This window comes from Egretta garzetta, unplaced genomic scaffold (genome assembly GCF_000687185.1).
Source record: "Egretta garzetta isolate BGI_Z169 unplaced genomic scaffold, ASM68718v1 scaffold526, whole genome shotgun sequence".
NCBI classification, from domain to species: Eukaryota; Metazoa; Chordata; class Aves; order Pelecaniformes; family Ardeidae; genus Egretta; species Egretta garzetta.
This window is the reverse complement of record NW_009259967.1, coordinates 935,747-950,323: the sequence shown is the minus strand read 5'-3', so window position 1 is coordinate 950,323 and position 14,577 is coordinate 935,747. Positions and strand designations below refer to the sequence as shown.

The 14,577-nt window shown below is 46.1% G+C and overlaps 1 protein-coding gene across 1 annotated transcript in view; it reads right to left on the bottom strand.

The window, feature by feature from the left end:
- MAPKBP1 (mitogen-activated protein kinase binding protein 1) overlaps positions 1 to 14,577 on the bottom strand; it is a 102,290-nt gene that overhangs the window by 83,799 nt on the left and 3,914 nt on the right. The window lies entirely within an intron of this gene.

The following is a 14,577-nucleotide window of genomic DNA, read 5'->3' as shown; positions in this document are numbered from 1 at the left end:
CCCTCTGTTTCACCCAGGCTTTAGCACTCATGAGAAGCAAGAGACAAGAACAAGGAAAAGAGCCAAAAAGGGATGCGGGCATAGGCTGGCAAAGCTGCTCCCTCTGCGGTTCTGCCAAAGTCCCTCCCTACAGCCCTGGCCCCAAGCTAGGCCTGCTCCTAAATACAAACAGCCAATGGTTAAAAGTCCACAGCTTCGTGACAGAGATGGGCATCCACTCCGAGGAAACCGTGGCAGCTCCGCATAACTCCTGACTCCAGAGAAATCAAACACACAGGCCATAACACAGCACTTCTAACACTGATTGCTGAACTTTGTAAACAACACATACATTCAAACTAAACTTGGACACGGGAAAGACAGACCGAAAGAGAAGGCGCAGAAAGCCTTCCCCACAGTTAACCCTGCTGAAGGGAGCCAGAGAAGGAAAGCCACACCTGTGCTTCAAGAAAAGCACCACGTTACAATCCCCTGCACCACGTTACAATCCCCTTCCCCTTCATTTCTTCTCACTGGGGCTAATTTTTGGTATAAGCAGATCAGTGCCCTGTTTGACAAGGCCTGCGGGGAGAACTTGGTGGTCAACCGTGAGTCCAAGAGTAGAAACGCACAAGCTAGAGCTATGCAGGGCAAGAAAAGCCTTTTGATCAGCCTGCCTGAGGTGACACTCATAATTCATTTGTGATTTCTTTATTCACACATAATGCCCTATGTCAAATCAATTTTTATCCTTCACCACTGATTTGCACAGCAGTTTTGTCCTAGAAGTCATCAACTGCCACTTCTAAATCATGTCTCTAGATCTCATCCCTACCTACCCAGCCCTCATTGCCACGAAGGCAACCACACAGGGTTTTTTTGGAGAAGGGGTCAACTGTAAGTAGTGTATTTAAGTCCCCAGGAAAGATTTAAAAAGATTCTCTGTATGTAAAAGCCTCGCCTTCTTATGCTCAGATTCCTTACACAGAGCAGGTATCTGTACCCTCCACGGGAGCTCAGAGAGCTCACCTCTCCCAGTGCCTGAAGGCTCCTGCCTGTGACACCTGAACCACTCCAGGACTAGACGCCTTGTCCTCCCATGAAGGCATCTCCCTAAGACTGCAGTGATGCTATGGGGGAAAGTACATACTCATCGCCTCAGGGGATTAGAAGACGGTTTTGTTGTAAGCAGATTTAAATTATATTTTAAAAAACCCCACTTATCAGCAATTTAAAAGACACTAAGATTGGAATAAATACAACAGGAGGGACAGAGCAAGTATACAGAATTTATCACACAGACAACATCCCCATGGAAGGGGGCAGGTGGTAAAGAGATTAGTATTCAATCTTCCCCTAAACATTGTCTGGACTATTTAGCATTTGTTTCACAGTACTTGCAAGAAGTCCCAATGAACATGAAGGCCTCCTGTGCTTACAGCAGGTAGCAACATGTACTCTCACACAGCTTGCAATCTATAATCAGATATAAAAGGACTAGGTAGCAAAAAACCAGAAACACTGAGATAAAATATCTTGACCATGGTCACACAACAAATGAGCAGCAGAGCTAAGAATAACCTCACCTCCCTCCCAAATTCCAGCAGCTATCTACTGCATGGACCATGCTGCACCATCGCTGTACCTCACTCCTGCTAGAGGTTAGGGACAATATTTTTAAAGAATGCTTAAAAATTAATCACAGGAAAGCACAAGAGATTTCTTTTTTCCCCCAAACCAATCAGAACATACAGAAGGAGCCACCCAAGCTTCCTACCCACCCCCAGCCACCACTCACTGCCCAGCTCTTGGCAATCCCTTCCTGCACTCCTCCCTGCCCTCCACCCTGAGGAATAAGCTTCTTACAGAAGAGCCGTCATCATCATCTGCCCTTCGTGCATCCTAGAATTAAGAAGCTCTTTGCATCTGTCAGTCAACACGCATATTGAGCACCCGAGAGATTTCTCCTGTCAGCCAGGAAGGAAACCATGACCTCCAGGAGAAGCAATACATAGGAACACAGGCCAAAGACTGAGAAAACAAACTTAAGAGAACAGCACAAGCACTGATTTCCATTGTGTCCTCAACAACCCTGCCGCCACCTCCTCTTGTTCCAGTATGGCTGGGAAGTCATTCACTGGTAATAGTGTCCCCATCACTGCATCTGCTGCTCAGCCACCGGCACGGACAACTCCAGCAAGCCCTCATGTGCTCGCTCAGGTACGCACCACTGGGCCATCTTTCTGCTTCAAAGATGCAAACCAGCACTACAGGAGAAGCAATCATCATTCACAGTCACAGCTATCCCAGATGCTTGGTTTAGTCTTTTCCAAACAGTCAAAATTTCTTGCAAGTTTTATGGCCTAGACCCAGCACCCCAAAGACCTGAAAAACTCCCCCTGCAAGTCAGCAGTAAGAAACCCCATCGATGCTCCCTTACGCACACGCACACACACACAGAGGAAACTACCACTAGACAATAAACCGCAGAGACAAACGGTTACAGAGACAACTACAAAGCAATCTGAAACAAACTCATTAAATCATTCATTCAACCCACTTTCCTTCTTCACATACTTTGCCCTTAAATCACTTCTTCCTGTGATTTTTCTCAAGCACCTTTTAAGTTTCTTTTCCTGAAGGAAACAAAGTCTGTAAACAAGAGGTACCATAGTCCAACATAAGCTGACTTATTTGAAGAGTTTGTTAAAGGTGACTTAACAAAAAGAAAAAAGGCAGCACGCTGCCATCTAAGTGACTTAAAACCCTGAAACAAGGGGAGTAACACTGGAAAAGCAGGTCTCCTCTAGCCTACATTTAGGCTCAGGAGCATGGGTAACTGGTAGAATTACCAAGTGTGAGAACTGAGGAAGTAAAATCACACTCAGAGGAAGCAATTTTTATCCACAGGCTTAAAAACCCTTTTGTTTTTGTTACCATCTAGCTCCTGCCATACCTCAGGAAAGCAAATCATTACAACTACCACCATTTCTTTACTGCCCTTGTTTAGAAATTCAGAAAGCCCTAGATCCAGGCACACAACCAACTCGTGTTGCTTCAGCACTTCACAAAGTAATTCTGTTTTTACATGTTTAGTTCTTAGCAAAAATTGCTGCTGTAAAAAGCAGAACACAAAAAAAGACATTATGGAACCTCGGTCTTCAGCAAAGAGTCAATGCTCCCAATGCATGATTTTCTGGTAAATAGTTTAGATGCATTCGCCTACCCAGAAGCATTTAGCAGAATCTGTCTTTGTAAGAAATAACTTTGAGCAACACATGTGGTTCAGAAATATCTGAACTACTAGTCCTGAGTACATTTCTACAGTTTGAACAAAGGATATAAGAAGCAGACAAACACTTGAAGGGCAAGCAGTAAGACTGAACAGCAAAGCAACACTTAAGAGTCAGAACATCCCCATTGATTGTCGTTTGTACTGAACCACTATGCTAACCCTGCTCAAACTAGATTTCACATCCTCCAGTGAAAAGACAGCTATAAAGCTTCTACGCTGTTTCTGTCCACTTCTTGCTGTGGTGCACTGGCAGCTAGGTAGTGAGCAACAGCTGGATACAAGCTTTACCCTCACCCCTGCACAGGAACTGGCCCCTGCATGAAGCCAGGCTGGAATTCCCATCACCAACCAGAGAAAAGGTTTTGGATGAAATGGAGCTGATTGCCTGTCAACACAACTCATGATTCGGACTCTTAAAAAAAATAATTAAAATTGCATCAATAAATGATTGTAGTAAATTGTTCATGGAGCACTGAACCCTGAAAATGTTCCCACCTGTCCACAATCTTGCCTCACTTCTTCTAATTATATCAGTCTGTTTAAGAAAAGACATTACTTCTACCTGCAAACCTTGCCTCTCTTGCATCCTTAGAACATCACAGGTTGATATCTGCAATAAAGCACTTAGGAGACAATACTGTGGAAGAATCTGTTTACAAATTAGCCAAAGACAAACAAGCTCTTAAGAGCTGAAAGATGGAATTAACAGCAGCCACAAGTAACAACTAAAACTGGCTGCTCGGTGCTTATCAGCACTTTCTGTTACTTCTAGAGAGGTCACTTCCTACATTTCTTTTGGGTAGATAAAAATCTATTAGTGACAGAAAGGACCACAGAAATTGGCACAATCTGCTACGGCAGCCAAACTGACTGAGCAAAGACTTGCACTAAACAATCTCATACAAAGAACCAGAAAGGTTCTTAGAAATTGCAGAAGTTGTTTTGCTTACACATGCGCTGCCTAGAAGAAGTCCTATGCACACTTCACATGGTTCAAAAGATGACAGCAACATCCCAATGCACCTGTGAAGCACAGATACACAATGATGTCACTCCAAAATACTGCTCCCTACAATACGTCACAACATGATGACCAAGGCAACTAGAAGCTCCACATGTACCCAGACTACTTGTCTAATAGCTAGAGGACAGAAATGTCTGCCAGAAGGAGTTCAAGAAAACTCAGCAGCAGTTTTGGAGTCACAAGAGCCAAGCAGACTGTCACAGACCAAATCCCATGGCGTTGGGGGACCAGGGTACTGCAAATTGAACTCTGTGGGGTGTCTGACAGATGTTCCACCACAAGAGAAAAGAGCTGGGCAGCTGTCAAGCAGAAAGCCAATGCTCCAGACCCAAGTATCTGGCACTTTACACTCTTCCCTGAAGGCTAGCAGTATGGCCTTTTGCTCCTGCTTTCAGTCGCCTTCCCCAGCCTTTTCCACTAAAGATGGAGCACCAGGAAGTTTTCTTGAATCAGCTCTAAGAAAGGGAAGCCCTGGTGCTACCCCTTTCTCCTATTTATACCAACAACATTACTGCAACAGTTCAAATATATTTTATATATAGCTCTGTGGCTTATTTCCAGGCAGAGGTAACTCAATGCTGGTGTACATATGTTTAGACCACAGCAATTGGAAAGAATGTCCCATAAACACTGTTAACTCTGCTGCTCCGCTGTGACCAGAACAGGCTCTACCACTGCAGAAATACAAGCCGTGTTAGAAAAATAAAAAATAAATAAAAAATAATAATAATAATAAAAAATAATCCACCCAGAAGCTAAGCAAGCCCCACGCCACCTGCACAGCACTGACAGACTTCCACTACAGCCCCAGCAGATTTATAGCTGTAAGTTAACAGCCAGCTCTTGTCACATCAAGATATAGTGTCTGACTGCCAAGAGACCACATAGAGGTGACCAGGGTGTGTGCCAGCATAAGGGCAGACATGCAATACACAGAGCATCTGCCAGTACCCACTTGCACTTTAAAGTAATTTTTTAAGGGCTGGACAAACAGAAGATAGATTTGCACAACTTTATTTGCAAACCCTGCTTGTACCGAAAATATCAGTAGTGCTATCATATTTTAGTAAGTCTGACTTTAGTCCAATACCCCTAAGCTCATACACTGAAAAGAAACAAGGAGGGCGAGGTGCAGGAGCCACGGACCAACATCCAAAATATACTTCCGCCGGTACTGGTTGCAGTGACATGTAGATGAGAGAGGGGCCTGCTATAAACCCACAGGATGCTGATCCCTGTGCTAGGCCTAGGTCTTAACATGACCCCAGGTGAGCCAAACCCCAGGCAGCAGCCCACAGGGAGACACAGTGTCTGCTATATTCCCCCTCCTAAAGGAGGGTGTGCTCCAGCTACCAAGCTAGACAACTACCAGGTGATAACTACCATGCCTTTCACCAGATAGTTCCTCTCAAGGACTGCAAAGACAGTTCTGCCAGTCTTCCCAGAATACATTAAAACAACCTTTCATCATGTTTTTCTCTGCAACAGCTAAATACTGGGGGAAAGGGAGGGAGAATTAACATGGTTTTTAAAAAAACAACAAAAAAACCCCAACAAAACCCCCCCCCTTGCCTTTTCTTATGTCTGAATCCAGTGAGACTGGACTTTAAAAAGGAGGAAAGCATAATCAGCACCTCAGAATTATCTAAACCAGCACGACATCTTTGGTTACGTGATGTGGAAAAGTTAATGACCAACATCTCCAGCCTCTGCAGAGATAGGCGTCTCTTGTCCTGGGGTATAAATAAACTAGCTTTATCCTTGCATAAACCTGTTTATAACTTCAGGGGTGACACTGCCCTTTCTGAACATGTCAGGGTCTGTATCTTGCTTGGATCAGAGGAGGCTCTGTCAGGGAGCCTCTAGCTGGGGAGAAAAGGGGAAAACAAGTCCACATTTTGGGGATGATGATGAGGGTACAAAAGAAAAATGGAATTTCTCCGGTGAACTGTTTGTTTGGGGGATGGGCAACAGGGAAAGAAAAACAGTCTCTGTTCCAGGCTTCACAGGACCGGTTAGCAACATGCCCAGGGAATATGAATTAATGGACAAAGTGCAGCTGAGTTGGTCAAAGCAACATGATAAAGACAACTGCATGATATACGTAAGGCATGCACACACATACAGTTATGTGCATGAAATCAGTCATCACGCATAGACTCTGATCTTGCAGTTGGCCACAGAGGCACTTACCTTTATATCCATTGGGTGAAATGGAACTACTCACGCCCATACTACCTCACACAAAATTAAGCACATGCTTAAGTATCTGCAGGAATGGTGCCAGAGTTTGCATTCAGTCTCCTTTTAAACCCTTCAAGGTCATCACGACTGTAAAAATGTCACACAAAGAGTTGTGCAAGACTTTGTGTACGTTACAGCTGTAATACAATACCAGCGTCACTTTATAAGCAGTGGAAAAGAGCAGGTTGTAAGTTACTGTACTAACAGGCACACTAGGAAAAGTAACATACACTCAGCCAGAACAGAGTATGTTCTTCCTATTAAACACACACACAGAAAAATAGAAACATACTCATACAATCATCCAACCAGGCCCCAGCATTTAAGTATGCTCTACAATGCAAAACCCTGCTTGGCAGCTGTTTACAGTACTTTCCTTTCTGGGGATCTGAGAAAAGCATCCAAATTAAATCACACTAGAGAGTGGGAGGGCAGGACGCGGGACAGAACCCAGGCAGCAGACCTGGAAGTAAATCCCTCTTCCAGGAGGAAGGCCACAATGCATAGGCAGCGTATCCTCTGCTGTCCAGAGACAAGACCCCCTTCCCAGCAAGGGAAATCACCCACTTTGACATTTTAGAATGGATTTTGCTTCTAAGCCCTTCCTTCTGCCCTAACTGCTTCCACAACTTACATAGATTGCTGATGATTTACAGTTCTGCCATCTCCTCAGCACCAGAATTCCCCAACTCAACTAATCCTAAATGCTACATAAACATGCTTCAGGCCCACAGCTCCCTTCCCCACAGCCCAGGGCAGGAATACCAGCTCCTCTCTGCCTGGAGAGCTACAGTGTTGTTTATACAGCCTCCTCCCCTCCTCAGCCAGGGCTGCTGGCTAAGGCGGGCCACGCTGCTCCTCCCAAGTGCAACAGGCCCTAAGTGCCAGAAAAGACTACCAGTAGAAAGAAAGAGTTTCTGTTGCTTGCCAACAAACCTTTAGGCAGTAGGTGATGAGTGTTCCCAATTGTTTTAAACCTCTGGAAAGCACTGACAGCAAAACCAAATGCCTTACCACAGCAAGCACTCTCCTCTTCCCACTGAAACATCACAGGGCTCCCCACAGCAAGCGGTATTTCTCCAACCCCTGGTGACCTCAGAGTTCCCCAGGTACCCTGTAAAACCCTTCTCTTTCACAAAGGAAACAGGCGGATTTTCCGGAATTAACAAGACAATTCCGTTCCCTCGGCAGAGATGCAGAGCTGGAAGCTGCCCGGTGCATCACGTGCAACCACGTCCTCTGCCACAGAGGAGAGTGTTATTACCCAGGGCAGCCTGGTGCTCTCTTCCAGCCTTGCTGGTTAGCCTGGAAGTTTGGTCACCAGAGCTCCACCACGAAGGAGCAGATGCTGTCTGGAGACATAGACTCCAGGAAGCGAGGGCAGAGGAAGCGGGCCCACCCTGTGGAGCTGCCAGCCGGCGCTCGCCTCCGCTCCAGCACACCTTGCGGGAGGCCGCAGGTCAGCACGCTGGCTGTTTTATTAACCGTCGTGTTCACATTCAGATGCTCCTGAGCAGAGAGGTTCATTCCAAGGACCCGGACTAGAGCCGGTGCACAGCAGAGATGGTCCAGGTGCTGCATCTTCTCCCCCACCACCGCGCTCTGTTTTCCAGCGATGGCTCCATCAAAAAATTATTTATCCCAGGCCTCCAACATTAAAAAAAGCTTATTTGCAGCCCCACTACAGAAAGCAGACTGAGAACTTGGCAAAGCAAGCATCTATAAGCCACCCACCACAACAGCAACGTGGGAGACCCACTCTTCCAGAAGTTACAGCCAAAGCAGTCAGGGGCAAGGATGCTGAAGGAAGACGTCTCTATCCCAGAGTACCCTACCCTCATCCTCCCCCAGCACTAGTTATTCACACTGCCGATTGCATGTAAAATACATCTCAGCAGCTTAGCCTGGGAAGCCTGCAGAGACATGCAGCGCAAACCGTGGATTATCAGGGAGGAAGATTATCCTCCTGGTGCAGGAGAAGGTGGAATCCCAATTCCAGCCTCAAAAGCAGCTCAGGGTTTTAGAAACAGCTGCGTCCATTGAGGTACACTGCACATTCATCAGAAATATTTGTTAATGCATTTCATCAAGAGTGTTTTATGTTGTCTTGTCCCCATTCCCCTCCACTACCACTCCCATAGCAGGGTTCAGGGCGCAGACTGGGCAAACACCCTCCAGCCAGCCCTCACACTCAGGCAAGATACACAGAACCACTTTTGCAGCTTGTCTGGCCACGATTCAGTCCAAGAAAACCAGGTGAGCTGGGACCAGATGGGCTTAAACAAACAAAGCGGATCCCAGATTTGTTAGTTCCAGTTTACAGTCAGCAATGCTTTTGGACCTAGCTGCTCAAGAAGGATGACACCCCAAAGCAGGTTTGAAACAACTGCGCTTGGGACCACTGTATCTAGTTCAAAACCGGGAGATAAGCCAAAAGCAAGGAGTTATGCAGCTGTTTTAAAGCCCTGGATGCTGAGACACTTTGCAGTAAGTGGATAAGTATCCTGTCTGTTTTACATTGAGGGGAAAAAGAGGAAGAGTGGAGCACAGAACCCAAAACCATTAACTGCATTTAAAAAAAAAAAAAATACACAGGTCTGTTTCAAGGTTCACACTACCTTTACACATTTCAGCAGCACAGAAGCATTGGTTAGAGCACAAAAAACATCACTCTTAGCCCAGACAAAGCTCTTGCAGAAAAAAAACACTAATATTGATACAGTGTAACTGGCAAAAAGAAGTTCTTTTACTGGTATAGCCTGTTTCTTTGAAGAACAGGATCATTCAATAGACTCTTCTGATGCTGTCACCACTAAGACAGCTTGTTGTGGAAGCTCAGCTTGCAACTTGTTTCTAGCACAGACAAGGGCTTGGCCAAGTACACCCGTACATTCATACGCACTGTGGATACTTCCGACACCATCCCCATGCTCTTATGGTCCAGGTCACAGCCCCAAGGCATGGCCATGGCTGAAGCAAAGAGCACCACAAGTTCTGAGCACCAAAAGCAGTCACCAAAGAAGGAGGCAGGTCTTGCACACACCCCTTTCCATGCCTATTCAATGTTTCAGCATCTCCAGCATCTAGATTGCATTAGGGACCGTGTAATGAACTCAGGTTCCTTTGGTACAAAGTCCTGGGCTGAGCAATAGTGATTTTTTTTTTTTTTTCCCCGCAAATGAAAGCACCCCTAGTAAAAACAAGACTTCAAAGGCAAGCAGCCCCTTACGTGCTACTCAAAGGTGAGCAACCAATTTCAAAGCCCTCGGGTGAGCTCAAAGGCTACCACTGTTGCGCACAGGAGAGGTAGCCAAACACTTCAGCACTGGCACTTCAAACAACCGCCGCCCTGTGCTGAGCCTGCCTGTCCATAGGGAAGGGTTTCTGAACAGGCAGCTCTGTTTTTCACAGTGCCTACTTGGAAGAAGAACAGGAGAAGAGAGCTGTAGATGTCTGTATGCTCGAATCCACTGACACTGCCATAAAGTTGCTTTCTCCTTTTAGAAAATCCTCCGTCTGCCCGCGCTCAAGCCATTTGTTAATGTTGTGACTCTCTACTACTATGCAACCTCCAATAATCTACTTTCTTCCAGAGAAAGGAATCTCTCTGGAACCATGATGGGGGAAGTTTCAGCCTAACTGTGCAAAGTGTTTGGGAGACACAGAAATTAAAGAACTGTCACTATAAGGAAGGAATGTCACTGTTCAAATTCCATCAGGTAAGAGATCTCATATTAGTTGTTAAATCGCATTAGCCTTCTTGACCAATTGTTAATTTTAATACTGTATCTCAGAGAACAAGCAGGACTGGCTTTTATTGCTGTTGGCTTGGAAACACTGAATACAACAGCAGTTCATCAGACTTTTCTATAGTACTATTTTCAATCAGAGTTTCCCCACAGTAACTAACAACAGTACTGGTCTCCTGGGACACTAGCAAAATTACAAGGCTTACTGGGGTTTCCACAGCTCTAATTCATATGGTGCTTAGTCTGCTAGAGCCTGTTGGAAAGTCATCATCACCAGAGCTACTGAAATCATTAGTGACAATGGAACCAAGTCAGCATTTACAACAGCATGGTTTGGGGACTTTGAAGCAAATAAGCCTAAATGAACACACAGTCCTCACAATGGAGAGGTGAGAAACACCCCTGGTAATCTGCAAGAGACCGGGCTTTGTGTCTAAGGCTAAGATTTGGCCTCAGAGGATCAGGATTCAATTTCTAGGTCTGCCTTAGACTTCCTGTGGGGGTTTGGAGCCACTGTATAGCGGAGTTTGGAGTCTGTATAGGAAAAGCATATCCCGTTCCTCCCAGACACGCACCTTTTTTTTTTTTTTTTTTTTTTTTTTTAAGCCTGAAGCTCCTCTGGGCTGGGTCTACTTTATCACACATCTGTCCAATGCTCACCAAAGCAAGGTAGAGATGGGATGCTCCTGCAGTCTATGGTCATACAAATACCGTCAGCGAGTCACCTTTGCACTAGTATTTTTGAAGATAAATCACACGGCACAGAGCCACTGCTGGTTACAACAGCCGCAGGTCTCAGCTGTATTTTCCTTGCACAACACGCAGGCATGCTCAGGGCAAGGCTCAGAAGCGCTGTGGTGAAAGGAAATAGTGGGAGGTTTTTCTGAATTGCAGTAGCCACCCTTTGGTGTGTACAGCATCAGCAGAGCCTGCAGGGTTTCAGGCACAGGGACAAGCCAACTTCTGGAGCTGGAAACCAGAGCTGAGAGCATGCCACAACCCTGCTACACACGTACAGGAGCCCTCGGAAACTTCCAGCTCTGCGGAGGCAGGTATATCAGACACAAAGAGAAGCCTGAAGTGACTGAAACTGGGCTTGGTGCTAGTTAATTATTCAGACCTTAGCTGGGATCACTCGGCACTAATATCAGGGCTTCATTCTGCTAAATACTGTTTGAGCACCATGTAAGTGCCACTCCCTGCCCCAAACATCAAGACAAAAGACCTTTTAAAAAAGCCAAAGACTAGCTAGTACATGGTGTTTTCTTTCACTCTCAGAGAAAATTGTACCAAGGCTAATCCAGCACCTTCTTCCTAAGACCTGATCAAAAGGAAGCAAACTATCTTCTCAGCTTTGCCAGGCTAACAAAATGCTGACAACCACTTTCTGAGCTGGAAATGGAGGTGATGCCCTGTGGTTGCTTTCCACTAGACACAGAGGAGAGTGAAAAAATATACAAGTCATTTTACAGGCACTTGTAGACCCCTGATGATACAAAAGCAGATAGTGGTCCAACCTGGCCTGACTCCCAACCATCACTTTCAACAGTTTTGCCCTCCTGAAACAAATGAGGTGATACACCACAGGCAGTGCCAAGCATGCAGCTAGTGAAACAGATGGTACACTTTGGAGAAGGTCTCTTTCCACTGTGTTTGCAGATGCCTTTCTCCACCTGCCTTCCCTGCACCACAATGAATAACAGCTCTGACCAGCAACCAGCAAATGTACCACCTGCAGCACCTCTGACCATCCCTCATCTCTGCCATCTTACTATCCCAGCCAGGTCTTTGGCAAAAAAATATATGCTTCACAGCCCCCTGCAGAACAACAGCCCACAAGCAAAAGGGGGTCATCAGCCTATATCTGTACAGTTTATCCAGCACAGCAGGGAGAGAGTAAAACCTGCTTATGAATCTCACCAGCCAGGTTAGCTAAGTCCCACGTGTCTTCTTAGAATACCCAGCTCGTCTGAAGAAGGTGAAGAACAACATGCAAGGCAAGACCACAGCAGATCTAAAAGACCATCCAGGAAAGCAGCGTGTGACCACCCAGGGGAAGCAATAGCCATTTAAACTCACTCAGCAGATGACCTGGTTTGTGTAATTTATGCTGACCGTACCCCAGCTGTTAGCACATCATCACTCCCCCTCTTGCCATGGAGGGGTCTTCCTGCTGTCTTTCATGGTAAAGACAGTGCATTATTTAGGGGTGGACAGAAGGGTGGATCTTTCCAGAAATCTTGTCTTGAGATTGGCAAGAAGGGTCACAGTGGTTCACGGATACAGTTGCAGGCTACAAAACCAAACGTGTTGAATGTCTATGTGCTTTTACATCCACCCTACTTCAAGAACCAGAAGCAACTGGTGCTGCAGTCCACCAGCAGAAAAACTTTGGCTTTCACACGTCCTGTGGTTGTAAATCCCATTTAACACATGTTCAACTCCAGATTAGGTCAGGAGAGCTAGCCAGACCACCCTGTAAATTTCAGGACAAGGCATAACTCACACAGAGCAAAGAATTGATCAAGGAAAACCTGTGTGTGAAATGGCTAACAAACACATGACCATCTTGAGCACTATGTATTTGAGGATGAAGGGAGAAGGCAACAGAGCAGCCCCGTAGGGAAGGATTCAGCCCCTGAGCTATGACACTTTCAGTTGTTCCACTACCTCTATCCACAGATACAGACATGCCACTGAAATGCAGGTCTGGCTATGGAGAAGCTAACCAGCCTTTGTCCTCTGCTTTAAGAGACACTGTTATAAGCCTGACCAGAGACAGACAGGAAATCCCTTCTATCTCTGGAGAGCAGCCCCTAAGCTGTTGAAGCAATTGGGTGTGTTTAGACTGAGCGGTGCAGAGCTGTAAGAGAGATCCCTAGCTATCAACCAGGACCAAGCAATACTTGTGCGTATTAGCTTTGAAGCAGAACAGGCGCAGCAGCAGAAGGCCAGACCAGGGTTAGATGCATCCTCTCAGCTGTGCCACTGGCTGGTCTGGTCCCAGAGCCTGTGGGCTAAGCACTGCTCAGGCTCCAGTAGAGTGCAGAAGGATAATAGGGCAATGCTGAGCTGAACAGCTCCTCAAAAGCACCACCGTTATTTAAAAGACCCTTCCAAATCCTACTAAAACAAAAGCTTATGACAGCATCAGACAGGCTGCTCTCTACCTCACCCACATAGCCAGGCTGCTCAGCCCCGCATCCAGCTCCCTGGGAAATGCTGCCCACAAGGAACCTGGCAGGCTCTGTGCTGCAGGACCAAGTTGTTCCTGAAGACTTACAAAGAATCCCACTCCACAACAACCCTCAGCTGCACCTTAAGTTATTTAATAAGAGGTGATGATTTTTGAAGCATTTATATCAGTGAATCAAACTTGTGAGGTTTTTTGGTTCTGTTCCAGTTCAGGTTCAGCAATTCTCAGCTGATCCAGTTAAGACCAGTAGCAGTCTAAACTGATTCATGTTGGAAGCTACAGTATTTTCAAATAAAAAGGACTGTGTACTGAAGGCAGAAAGCTACAGTCAGGCCAGAAACATTACTCTACTCTCTTGTGTCCAGGACAGCTTGTGGTCCTAGCCGAGCCCTGCAGCTTCTCAGGGGATTGAGGAGCTGGAGAACTGTGTTGGGAATGCAAGGGGCATAACAAAGCACAAGGGGTCTCAAGCTTCCATGGATCTGCTTCCCTCTTAAAGCTGTGCCTGCACGCACCCTGCTCACCAGCAGGGCACAGAGGCAGGTGCACGTTTCTGCTGCCCTAGTCAGGGAGCTAGGATCAGGCTGATGAGAGCCCAGAGGATGACAGTAAAAACAGACCATGCATCACCAAAGGGGGACGGAAAACTCTGTCCCAATAGGAGCAACTTAAGTCAGGGCTCATTTTCAGAACAAAAGCTCTCAAAAAGGTTTTGCAGAGCCACCCAGTCCAACCCAGCATCATGGAATGGGAACAGGCGCTCAAGCTGCACATGCTTGCATGACATTGGCGGGGGGCGGGGGGGAGGGAGCTGCATAGAGACCACAATACAACAGTCCCGGTGCTGAATGACTTCCTGCTGGGGAACGTCAGGTTTTAGTCAAAGCACTCTTTTAAACCAGCAACTTGAAATACTTCTGGCTTAGGAAAAACAGGAGAGATCAAAGAAACAAGCAGGAAATTCAAAATGTGTTTCTTTGACTCACTGGCTTACCATTTCATAGAAAAGCCTGTAGCAGATTTTGTACCAATTTGTTTCTGCATTAACATTCACAGTCTGGTTTTACTGATGAAACATCCACCCCCCACA